Genomic DNA, 13,930 nt, shown 5'->3' on the forward strand with positions numbered 1-13,930 from the left:
CATCTTAGGACTGCCTCCCCCACCCCCACTCCAGTATTCTTGTCTGGAGAATCCCCATGGAGAGAGGAGCCTGGAGGGCTATGAATGGTCCATGTGGTTGCAGAGTCAGACATGACTGAGCAACTAAACACAGCACAGAGATATATAAGACTTTGCAATCCTATATATACTAAGACAGAATAAATAAGAATCATAGAGTCACTACTCCTATCCTATGGAAAGCTAGTACAAATAACAGCGTCTCATGGGCTGTTTAAATTCCTGTCGTACAATATGACACTAATAATTTATGAAAAGGAAACAAAAGGAGGCAGAAAGTTAGGAATGGCTAGACAGGAAGTTAGAGAATACATACCTTCAAGCAACTTGCTTTGGGGTCAGTGGAATTGGAAAGGAGACCAGTCAAGAGTGAAAAATGAATAATAGTTGGTAAAATCGAACTGGCTGAATATTTTCCCAAAGATCTAAGAAATATTTATTAAATATTTAAAGAGGTAAAAGTTTCAGCTAACTGTGTATATCATAACATAGATATGGGACTAAGAGCTGTCTTCCTTTAATTGACTAAGGTCTAATGATAGTCATTATATTTAAAGGTTGGAGGTTATAATTATCTGGTGCCATGAAATATTCCTCCACTTAAAAGGCCTAAATCTTCTTGTTGTCTCTCTGTTATTGATGTCATTTATTCTCTTGGGTCTACTAGTACTTTATTAGGCTAAAGTCTATCTACATGATGAAAGTGAAAGAGGAGAGTGAAACAGTTGGCTTAAAGCTCAACATTCAGAAAACTAAAATCATGGCATCTGGTCCCATCACTTCATGGCAAATAGATGGGGAAACAGAGGCTGACTTTATTTTTTTGAGCTCCAAAATCACTGCAGATGGTGACTGCAGCCATGAAATTAAAAGATGCTTACTCCTTGGAAGGAAAATTATGACCAACATAGATAGCATATTAAAAAGCAGATATGGACCTTTGCCAACAAAGGTCTGTCTAGTCAAGGCTATGGTTTTTCCAGTGGTCATGTATGGATGTGAGAGTTGGACTATAAAGAAAGCTGATCACTTAAGAATTGATGCTTTTGAACTGTGGTGTTGGAGAAGACTCCTGAGAGTCCCTTGGACTGAAAGGAGATCCAACCAGTCCATCCTAAGGGAGATCAGTCCTGGGTGTTCATTGGGAGGACTGATGTTGAAGCTGAAACTCCAATACTTTGGCTACCTGATGAGAAGAGCTGACTCATTTGAAAAGACCCTGATGCTGGGAAAGATTGAGGGCAGGAGGAGAAGGAGACGACTGAGCATGAGATGGTTGGATGGTATCACTGATTTGATGGACATGAGTTTGGGTAAACTCCAGGAGTTGATGGACAGGGAGGCCTGGCATGCTGTGATCCATGGGGTCGCAAAGAGTCGGACACAACTGAGCGACTGAACTGAACTGAACTGATTTTATACTAGCAGACAATGAACTAATTCTTTAATATGCCTATCTAATATTCAGTTGTGAAACATGATTTATTTATCAAGATCCTTGCTGGTGAACATTTCACTTGTTTACATTCTTTTGGTATTATTAACTATGGTATAATAATTTATCATGGGAAATATAATTTCACACACTTATAAATACTGACATTTTTGTAGAATAGAATAGATTTCTGAATTGCAGTTTCCAGGTCAAATGATATATACATTTTAAAAGCAGCTTTATTCAGGTTTTATTGACATACAATAGACTATACATGATTAAAGTGTTCAAATTAAGAAATTTTGATGTATATGTACAACCATGATCCATAATCACAATCAAGATTATGAACATATCCATCTCTTGCCAAAATATATCCATGTGCCTTTGTATTCTGTCCTAGTCTGTCCTTTTGCCCAACACCTTCTGGTTCTTAGGCAACCAGTGATCAGCTATATTTCACTGTGGGCTAGTTTACATTTTATACAATTTTATGTAATCAGAATTATGCAGTATGTAATCTTTTGTTTGGAGTTCTTTCATTGGAATAATTATTTTGAGATTTATTTGAGTTGTTGCCTCTATCAATATACCATTGTTTTTATTGTTTGCCTGTCAGCAAATCTGAAAGTTCCAGCAGTGGCACAGGACAGGAAAAGATCAATCCTCTTTCCAGTTCCCAAGAAGGGTAGTAGTAAAGACTGTTCAGGCCATCAGACAATTGCACTCATTTTCCAAGCTAGTAAGATCACGCTTAAAATCTTACAAGCTAGGCTTCAACATTGTTCAAACCAAGAACTTCCAGACATCCATGTTGAGTTTAGGAAAGGCAAAGGAACCAGAGATCAAGTTGCCAACATTCTCTGGGTCATAAGCAAGCAAAGGAATTCCACAAAAACATCTACCTGTGTTTCATCTACTAAGCTAAAGCCTTTGACTGTGTGGATCATAGCAAACTATGGAAAGCTCTTAAAGAAATGGGAATACCAGACCATCTTACCTGTCTCCTGAGAAACCTGTATGTGGGTCAAGAAGGAACAGTTAGAACCCGATATGGAACAACTGACTAGTTCAGGATTGAGCAAGGAGTACAACAGGGCAGTCTGCTGTCACCCTGTTTGTTTAGCACATGCTGAGCACATCATGCTGAGGTGAATGAATTACAAACTAGAATCAAGATAGGTGGGAGAAACATCAACAAACTATAATGGCAGAATGGCAGAAAGGGAGGAGAAATGGAAAGAGTGTTTTGATGAAGGTGAAACAGGAAAATGAGAGATATGGCTTATAACTAAATATTCAGTTCAGTCGCTCAGTCATGTCTGACTCTTTGCGACCCCATGAATTGCAGCACGCCAGGCCTTCCTGTCCATCACCATCACCCGGAGTTCACTCAGACTCATGTCCATCAAGTCTGTGATGCAATCCAGCCATCTCATCCTCTGTCGTCCCCTTCTCCTCCTGCCCCCAATCCCTCCCAGCATCAGAGTCTTTTCCAATGAGTCAACTCTTCACATGAGGCGGCCAAAGTACTGGACCTTCAGCTTTAGCATCATTTCTTCCAAAGAAATCCCAGGGTTAATCTCCTGCAGAATGGACTGGTTAGATCTACTTGCAGTCCAAGGAACTCTCAAGAGTCTTCTCTAACACCACAGTTCAAAAGCATCAATTCTTCAGCACTCAGCCTTCTTCACAGTCCAACTCTCACATCCATACATGAGCACAGGAAAAACCAAAGTCTTGACTAGACAGACCTTAGTCGGCAAAGTTATGTCTGTTCTTTTGAATATACTATCTAGGTTGGTCATAACTTTTCTCCAAGGAGTAAGCGTCTTTTAATTTCATGGCTGCAATCACCATCTACAGTGATTTTGGAGCCCCAGAAAATAAAGTCTGACACTGTTTCCACTGTCTCCCCATCTATTTCCCATGGAGTGATGGGACCGGATGCCATGATCTTTGTTTTCTGAATGTTGAGCTTTAAGCCAACATTTTTGCTCTCCTCTGTCACTTTCATCAAGAGGCTTTTTAGCTCCTCCTCACTTTCTGCCATAAGGGTGATGTCATCTGCATATCTGAGGTTATTGAGATTTCTCCCGGCAATCTTGATTCCAACTTGTGTTTCTTCCAGTCCAGCGTTTCTCATGATGTACTCTGCATATAAGTTAAATAAGCAGGGTGACAATATACAGCCTTGACGTACTCCTTTCCCTATTTGGAAACAGTCTGCTGTTCCATGTCCAGTTCTAACTGCTGCTTCCTGATCTGCATACAGATTTCTCAAGAGGCATGTTAGGTGGTCTGGTATTCCCATCTCTTTCAGAATTTTCCACAGTTTCTTGTGATTCACACAGTCAAAGACTTTGGCATAGTCAATAAAGCAGAAATAGATGTTTTTCTGGAATTCTCTTGCTTTTTCCCTGATCCAGTGGATGTTGGCAATTTGATCTCTGGGTCTTCCGCCTTTTCTAAAGCCAGCTTGAACATCAGGGAGTTCACGGCTTATGTATTGCTGAAGCCAGGCTTGGAGAATTTTGAGCATTTCTTTACTAGCATGTGAGATGAGTGCAATTGTGCAGTAGTTTGAGCATTCTTTGTCATTGCCTTTCTTTGGAACTGGACTGAAAACTGACCTTTTCCAGTCCTGTGGCTGAGTTTTCCAAATTTGCTGGCATATTGAGTGCAGCACTTTCACAGCATCATCTTTCAGGATTTGAAACAGCTCAACTGGAATTCCATCACCTCCTCTAGCTTTGTTCATAGTGATGCTTTCTAAGGCCCACTTCACTTCACTTTCCAAGATGTCTGGCTCTAGATTAGTGATCACATCATCATGATTATTTGGGTCATGAAGATCTTTTTCGTACAGTTCTCTGTATTCTTGCCACCTCTTCTTAATATCTTCTGCTTCTGTTAGGTCCATACCATTTCTGTCCTTTATCGAGCCCATCTTGGCATGAAATGTTCCCTTGGGATCTCTTATTTTCTTGAAGAGATCTCTAGTCTTTCCCATTCTGTTGTTTTCCTCTATTTCTTTGCATTGATTGCTGAAGAAGGCTTTCTTATCTCTTCTTGCTATTCTTTGGAACTCTGCATTCAGATGCTTATATCTTTCTTTTTCTCCTTTGCTTTTTGCTTCTCTTCTTTTCACAGCTATTTGTATGGCCTCCCCAGACAGCCATTTTGCTTTTTTGCATTTCTTTTCCATGGGGATGGTCTTGATCCCTGTCTCCTGTACAATGTCACGATCCTCATTCCATAGTTCATCAGGCACTCTATTTAGCAGATCTAGGCCCTTAAATCTATTTCTCACTTCCACTGTATAATCATAATGGATTTGATTTAGGTCTTACCTGAATGGTCTAGCGGTTTTCCCTACTTTCTTCAATTTAAGACTGAACTTGGTAATAAGGAGTTCAGGATCTGAGCCACAGTCAGCTCCTGGTCTTGTTTTTGTTGACTGTATAGAGCTTCTCCATCTTTGGCTGCAAAGAATATAATCAATCTGATTTCGCTGTTGACCATCTGGTGATGCCCATGTGTAGAGTCTTCTCTTGTGTTGTTGGAAGAGGGTGTTTGCTATGACCAGTGCATTTTCTTGGCAAAACTCCATTAGTCTTTGCCCTGCTTCATTCCATATTCCAAGGCCAAATTTGCCTGTTACTCCAGGTGTTTCTTGACTTCCTACTTTTGTATTCCAGTCCCCTATAATGAAAAGGACATCTTTTTTGGGTGTTAGTTCTAAAAGGTCTTGTAGGTCTTCATAAAACCACTTAACTTCAGCTTCTTCAGCATTACTGATTGGGACATAGACTTGGATTGCTGTGATATTGAATGGTTTGCCTTGGAGACGAACAGCGATCATTCTGTCGTTTTTGAGATTGCATCCAAGTACTGCATTTCGGACTCTTGTTGACCATGATGGCTACTCCATTTCTTCTGAGGGATTCCTGCCCATAGTAGTAGATATGATGGTCATCTGAGTTAAATTCACCCATTCCAGTCCATTTTAGTTCGTGATTCCTAGAATGTTGACATTCACCCTTGCCATCTCTTATTTGACCACTTCCAATTTGCCTTGATTCATGGACCTGACATTCCAGGTTCCTATGCAATATTGCTCTTTATAGCATCGGATCTTGCTTCTGTTTTGCTGGAGCAGCCATGAAGAGATACCCCACACCCAAGGTAAGAGAAACCCAAGTAAGATGGTAGGTGTTGCAAGAGGGCATCAGAGGGCAGACACACTGAAACCATATTCACAGAAAACTAGTCAATCTAATCACACTAGGACAACAGCCTTGTCTGACTCTATGAAACCAAGCCATGCCTGTGGGGCAACCCAAGACGGGGCGGGTCATGGTGGAGAGGCATGACAGAATGTGGTCCACTGGAGAAGGCAATGGCAAACCACTTCAGTATTATTGCCTTGAGAACCCCATGAACAGTATGAAAAGGCAAAATGATAGGATACCAAAAGAGGAACTCCCCAGGTCATTAGGTGCCCAATATGCTACTGGAGATCAGTGGAGAAATAACTCCAGAAAGAATGAAGGGATGGAGCCAAAGCAAAAACAATACCCAGTTGTGGATGTGACTGGTGATAGAAGCAAGATCCGATGCTGTAAACTAAATATTAGAAAAACTAAGATCTGGTCCCATCACTTCATGTCAAATAGGAGAAAAGTGGAAAGTAGTGACAGATGAAATCAGGAGATGATTGCTTCTTGCAGGAAAGCTATGTCAAACCTAGACAGTTGTGTTGAAAAGCAGAGACTTTACTCTGCTGACAAAGGTCTATATAGTCAAGGCTATGGTCTTCCTAATGGTCATGTATGGTTGTGAGAGCTGGACCATAAAGAAGGCAGAGGGATAACAATTGATGCTTGTCTGACTCTTTGTGACCCCATGGACTGAAGCATGCCAGGCTTCCCTGTCTTTCACTCTCTCCAGGAGTTTGGTCAAATTCAAGTCCACTGAGTGGACGATGCTATCTAACCATCTCATCCTCTGCTGCCCCTTCTTTTTCGTTCAGTCTTTCCAAGCATCACAGTCTTTTCCTGTGAGTTGGTTCTTCACATCTAGTGGCCAAAGTATTGAACCTTCAGCTTCAACATCAGTCCTTTCAATGAATATTCAAGGTTGAATTCCTTTCAGACTGACTGGTTTGATCTCCTTGCAGACCATGGGACTCCAAGAGTCTTCTCTAGCATCACAGTATGAAAGCATCAATTCTTCAGTGCCCAGCCTTCTTTATGGTCCAACTCTCACATCCATACATGACTTCTGGGAAAACCATAACTTTGACTATACAGAGTTTTGTCAGCAAAGTGATGATTCTGCTTTTTAATGTGCTGTCTATGTTTGTCATAGCTTTCCTTCCAAGGAGTAAACGTCTTTTAATTTCATGCTTGCAATCAATATCAGCAGTGATTTTTTAAAATGTTTAAGTTTTTTAAAATAAATGGTCAAAATATTTTGTCTGTATTTTGCTCTCTTATTAATATATTTAAATTGAAACATGATTGATTCACATAATTTTATTAGTTTCAGGTGTACAGCATACTGATTCAATAATATAGATTATACTCCTCTTAAAATTATTGCAAGATAATGGCTATATTTCCCTGTGCTATATAATGTATCCTTGTTGCTTATCTATTTTGCAACAAAAGTTTGTGTCTTTGAATCCATGTCCCTGTCTGGCTCCTGCTTCCCATCCCCACTGGCATCTACTAGTTTGTTTTCTATATCTGTGAGTCTGTTTCTGTTTTGTTATATGCATTCATTTATCTTATTTTTTAGATTCGACACACAAGTGATAACATATTGTCTTTCTCTGACTTATCTCACTAAGTATAATAATATCTAGGTCCATCCACACTGTTGCAAATGGGAGAATTTCATTTTTAATGGCTAATTAATATTCCATTATGTGTGTGTATACGTGACATTTTTCTTTATCTTTTGATGGGTACTTAGATTGCTTACATAGCTTGGCTATTGTAACTAGTGCTGTTATGAGTATTTGGATGCATGCATCTTTTCAAAATAGCATTTTCATTTTCTTTGGATATGTTCCCACCAGTAGAAATGCTAGATCATATGATAGATCTCCTTTAATTTATCTTCCTGTGTTCCATACTGGCTGCAGTAATTTACAATCCCACCAGCAGTGTACTAGGGTTCCCTTTTGTCCACATTTTCATGAACATTAGTTATTTGTAGACTTCTTGGTGATAGCCATATGTATAGATATGAAGCGATAACTCAGTTTTTCTTTTTTTGATCTGTGTATCTCTAATGGTTAGTGATGTTTTACTTTTTTTTCATGTACCTGTTAGCCATCTGTATATATTCTTTGAATAAATGTCTACTTCTTATTTCTAAATGAGGGTCTTTATGTTTTTGATGTATGAGCTGTTAATATGTGTTGAATATTAACTACTTGGTCATATGATTTGCAAATAATTTCTCCCATTCAGTTGGTTGCCTTTTCATTTTATTAATGGTTTCCTTTGCCACACAAAAGTTTTTAAATTTAAGCTGGTTTCACTTGGTTATTTTTGCTTTTACTTATTTTGCCTTAGGAGATAGATCCAAGAAAATATTGTAATGGTGATCTTACAGAATGAGTGTTTCTGAGTAGATTGGCAATGGATATTAGGTCTTCTTTTGATGTTCTGTTGAATTCCCATGTGAAGACATTTGGCATTGAACTTTAAAAAAAAAAAAAAAAAAAAAAAACTTTTGTCCACACTGTTTTTATTGCAAAGCACAGGCTCTTTGTTGGTGCATATGGGCTTTCTCTAGTTGTGGTTCATGGGCTCTTGAGTGAGCGGGCTCAGTAGTTGAGATGTGTGGGCTTTGTTGCCCCATGTCATGTGGGATCTTAGTTCCTTGACCAGGGATCAAACTTGAGTACTTGCATTGGAAGGCAGACTCTTAACCACTGTACCACCAGGAAGGTCTGTGGTTTTGAATTTTTGTTTGCAGGGAGATTTTTGCTACAAATTCAATTTCACTGCTAGTGATCAGTTTGCTCAGATTGTCTATTTCCTCCTGATTCAGCTAGAAAGGTTGTATGTTTCAAGAAACTGCCAGTTCCTTTTTGGTTGTACATTTTATTGGTATATAACTTAAAAAAAATTCTTATTGCAAAAAAATTATTGGCATAGCTATGTTAAATCATAGTTTCCTTTCATGTTTTTTTTCTTTTTTTAATCTCTATGGTATTGGTTGTGATTTCCCCTCTTTTATTTCTTTTTTTATTTGTTCAGGTCCCCTCTTTTCTTCTTGATGAGCCTGGATATGGTTTATCAAATTTGCTTATATTTTCTAAGAAGAGCTCCCGGTTTCTTTGATATTTTCTGTTGTATTTTAGTCTCTATTTTATTTATTCCTCTCTGATCTTTATTTTCCCTTTTTTTTTTTTTTTTTGCTGACTTTGGGCTTTCATTGTTTTCCTTTTCCTAATTCCATTAGTTGAAAGGATAGGTTTGTATAGTGGATTTTTTCTAGTTTGAAAAAGGCCTGCAAACGCTATTCTAAAACTTCCCTTTTTGAACCGCTTTTGCTGCATCCCATTTTTATTTGTCTTGTGGTATTTTATGATTTCTTCTTTGCTTCCTCATTGCCCTTTGGTTTTCTAGTGCTACAGTGTTTAGTCTACAGGCATTTGTACTTTTCCCATTTTCTTTCTTGTGATTGATTTCTAGTTTCACTCATTGTGGTCAGAAAAAAATGCTTGATATAATTTCTGTCCTCTCAAATTTGTTGAGATGTGCTTTGGGGGATAAAATATAATCTATTCTGTAGAATGCTCTTTGTGCATTTGAAAAGAATATGTATTCTGCTGGTTTGGATCAAATGTCTTATAGATATCTATCAAGTCCACTGGTTTATTATGTTATTTAAGACAACTGTTGCCTTATTGGTTTTCTGTCTGGGTGATATGTAGATTGAGGTAAGTGGGTCATTAAGGTACCCTTCTCTTAATGTATTGTTTTCAATTTTTCCCTTAATGTCTGTCAATATTTGCTTTATATATTTAGGTGCTCCTTATTGGGTCCATTTATATTAACCAGTGTAATATCCTATTTTGGTATTGATCCTTTCATCATAGTATAATACTCTTCTTTGTCTTTTGTTAAAGACTTTGTTTTAAAGTCTATGTTGCCTGTTATGAGTATTGCTAATCCCACTTTCTTGTTATTTCCATTTCCATCTAATGACTTTTTCCATTCTCTCACTTTCAGGCTCTGTGAATCTTTAGTTCTCAGGTGAGTCTCCTGTGAGCAATATATAGATGGATCTTGTTTTTCATTCAATCAGTCATCCTCCATCTTTTGCATGGAGCATTTAGTCCATTACCTTTTAAAGTAATTATTGACAGGTATGTTCTCAATGCCTGCCATTTTGTTACTTGTTTTCTGTTTGATCTGTAGTTCTTCTCTGGTCATTTCTTCATCATTATGTTTCTTCCTTGTGGTTTGATGATTTTCTTTGGTTGTATGCTTGTGCACCTTTCTTTTTCATTTTGCATTATCTATTGTAAGGTTTTGATTTGTGATTGCTATGGGGTTCCAACCAGTCGGTCCTGGTGGCTCAGATGGTAAAGCGTCTGCCTGCAATGTGGGAGACCCGAGTTCAATCCCTGGGTCGGGGACATCCCCTGGAGAAGGAAATGGCAATCCACTCCAGCACTCTTGCCTGGAAAATCCCACGGACAGAGGAGCCTGATAGGCTATAGTCCATGGGGTCGCAAAGAGTCGGACACAACTGAGTGACTTCACTTATTGGGTTCCAACTAGTCCGTCCTAAAGGAGATCAGTCCTGAGTGTTCTTTGGAAGGACTGATGTTGAAGCTGAAACCAATACTTTGGCTACCTGATGCGAAGAGCTGACTCATTTGAAAAGACCCTGATGCTGAGAAAGATTGAGGGCAGGAGAAGAAGGGGATGACAATAGATATTTAACTTTTCAATAGATATTTAACTCTTATTATAGTTTTTTTATTTTCCACTTTGAGAACAGCACTTAATATTTCTTTTAGGGTTCTGTGCATGATGTCAATTCAGTCATGTACAATTCTTTATGACCCCATGGACCATAGCCTGCCAGGCTCCTCTGTCCATGGGATTCTCCAGACAAGAATACTGGAGTTGTTTCCCATGCCCTCCTCCAGGGGATTTTCCTGGCCCAGGGATTGAACCCACATCTCCTAAGTCTCCTGCATTGCAGGTGAATTCTTTACCACTGAGCCACAAGGGGAGTCCATTTTAGGGTTAATTTAGTATTTATGAGCTTTTAGTTTTTCCTTGTTTGAAGCTGTTTATCTCTCCTTCAGTTATAGCTGTCTTCCCTGGTGGCTCAGATGGTAAAGCATCTGCTTACAGTGCGGGAGACCCAGGTTTGATCCCTGGGTTGGGGAGATCATCTGGAGAAGGAAATGGCAACCCATTCCAGTACTCCTGCCTGGAAAATCCCATGGATGGAGGAGCCTTGTAGGCTACAGTCCATGGGATCACAACAGAGTATCCTAAGTTGTAGTTATTTCCCTTTTAGGACTTTAAATATATTATGCCACTCCCTTCTAGCCTTCAGATTTTCTGTGGAAAAGTCAGCTGATAGCCTCATGGGGACTCCCTTGGATACGACTTTTTGTTTTTCTGTTGCTGCCTGTAAAAATCTCTCTTTATATTTATCCTTTAGCATTTCAATTATATATATCAGCATGGGTCTGTCTCAGTTCATCTTATTTGGGACCCTCTGTGCTTCTTAAACCTGGATATCTCTTCCTTCTTCAGGTTGATAATTTTTCAACCATAATTTCATTAAATTCATTTTCAACTCCCTTCTCTTTCTCTTGCCTTCTAGAACTGCTATAATGAAAATGTTGGTTCATTTCCTGTTATCTCAAACATCCTTTAAACTGCTATCATTTTGTAAAGTTGCTTTTGTTAGTACTATTCTGATTGGGTGAATTCTATTATTCTAAATTCCAGATCATTTGTGTATTGTTCTGTATCACCTACTCTGCTGTTTATTCTTTCTACTCTGTTTTCCATTTTACTTACTGTAGTCTTCAATTCTGACTCATTCTTTTTATGTTTTTTTTTTAGCTTCTTGTTAAAATTCTCACTCTGTTAATCTATTCTTTACCAAAATTCAGTTAGCATTCCTATTTCTGAGAGGGTTAAGAGTTGGAAGGCCAGAGGTCGCCAAGCAGCAGGAGGAAATAAACTGCAACTAGCAGACTTTTTCTTTTTACCTTCTCTATTGGTTCAGAACATCTGGTTCTGTATGAAATTAAATTTTCTCAAACCTTGAGCTAACCAATGCATTTTCCTTACTAAAACGTTTTGCTTAAGCTATGTTAATGGACTATATAAAAAAGATCTTCACTACCCAGATAATCATGATGGCATGATCAGTCACCTAGAGCCAGAAATCCTGAAGTGTGAAGTCAAGTGGGCCTTAGGAAGCATCACTATGAACAAAGCTAGTGGAGGTGATGAAATTCCAATTGAGCTATTTCAAATCCTAAAAGATGATGCTGTGAAAGTGCTGCACTCAAAATGCCAGCAAATTTGGAAAATGCAGCAGTGCCCACAGAACTTGAAAAGGTCAGTTTTCATTCCAATCCCAAAGAATGGCTATGCCAAAGAATGCTCAAACTGCCACACAAATGCACTCATCTCACACACTAGTAAAGTAATGCTCAAAATTCTCCAAGCCAGACTTCAACAGTAAGTGAACCGTGAGCTTCCAGATGTTCAAGCTGGATTTAGAAAAGGCAGAGGAACCAGAGATCAAATTGCCAACATCCTCTGAATCACTGAAAAAGCAAGAGAGTTCCAGAAAAATATCTACTTCTGCTTTATCAACTATGCCAAAACCTTTGACTGTGTGGAGCACAGAAAACTGTGGAAAATTCTGAAAGAGATGGGAATACCAGACCACTTAACCTGCCTCCTGAGAAATCTGTACGCAGGTCAGAAGCAACAGTTAGAACTGGACATGCAACAACAAACTGGTTCCAAATAGGAAAAGGAGTACGTCAAGGCTGTATATTGTCACCCTCCTTAGAACTTATATGCAGAGAGTATATCATGAGAAATGCTGGACTGGACGAAGCACAGGCTGGAATCAAGATTGCCAGGAGAAGTATCTACACCCTCATATATGTAGATGACACCACCCTTATGGCAGAAAGTGAAGAAGAACTAAAGAGCCTCTTGATGAAAGTGAAAGAGGAGAGTGAAAATGTGGGCTTAAAACTCATCATTCAGAAAACTAAGATCATGGCATCTGGTCCTATCACTTCATGGTAAATAGATGGGGAAGCAATGGAAACAGTGAGACTTTAGTTTTTGGGCTCCAAAGTCACTGGAGATGGTGACTGCAGCCATGAAATTAAAAGACTTTTGCTCCTTGGAAGAAAAGTTATGAACAACCTAGACAACAACATATTGGGGAGTAGAAACATTACTTTGCCAACAAAAGTCCATCTAGTCAAAGTTATGGTTTTTCCAGTGGCCATGTATGAATGTGAGAGTTGGACTCTAAAGAAAGCTGAGTGCTGAAGAATTGATCTTTTGAACTGTGCTGTTGGAGAAGACTCTTGAGAGTCCCATGGACTGCAAGCAGAGCCAAACAGTCTATCCTAAAGGAGATACATCCTGATTGTGTATTGGAAGGACTGATGAAGCTAAAACTCCAATACTTTGGCCACCTGATGTGAAGGACTGACTCACTGGAAAAAACCCTGATGCTGGGAAAGACTGAGGGCAGGAGGAGAGGGGGACGACAGAGGATGAGATAGTTGGATGGCATCACTGACTTAATGGACATAAGTTTGGGTAGACTTCAGGAGTTGGTGATGGACAGGGAGGCCTGGTGTGCTGCGGTTCATGAGGTCACAAAGAGTCAGACATGACTGAGCAACTGAACTGAACAGACATAAAACACCATATTATAAACTAGCAAGCAGACATTCTTTCTGCTGTCTTCTGATGTCTATGTCAGAAGCTCTTTTACACTTTAATAAAATTCTGTTACACAAAAAGCTCTGAGTGGTCAAGCCTGGTCTTTGGCCCCAGATCGAAATCCTCTCCTCCAGAGGTCACAGATCCCAGCATAGCACACAGCTTGCAACTGCAAACTTTCATCTCTAATGCTTTGAATTATTTATCTGGTAAATTCTCTACTTTTGTTTCATTCATTGTTAATTTTCTTTTTTCTGGGATTTTCTCTTGCATTTTCAGTTGAGACCAGTTCTTCTGTCTTTTCATTTTACTCAAAACTCTGTGTCTATGAATATAAGTGAAATGATTATCAATTGTGTTTTCTAAGCATGTACTTATATTTGAGCGTCCTTATCAGTCACCTTGTGCCCATATCCTTTTGATCTGAGAGCCAGAGTTGATGTGAATAAGAGTCATGTCTTTCTTC

Source organism: Capricornis sumatraensis, chromosome 4, assembly GCF_032405125.1.
Source record: "Capricornis sumatraensis isolate serow.1 chromosome 4, serow.2, whole genome shotgun sequence".
NCBI lineage: Eukaryota > Metazoa > Chordata > Mammalia > Artiodactyla > Bovidae > Capricornis > Capricornis sumatraensis.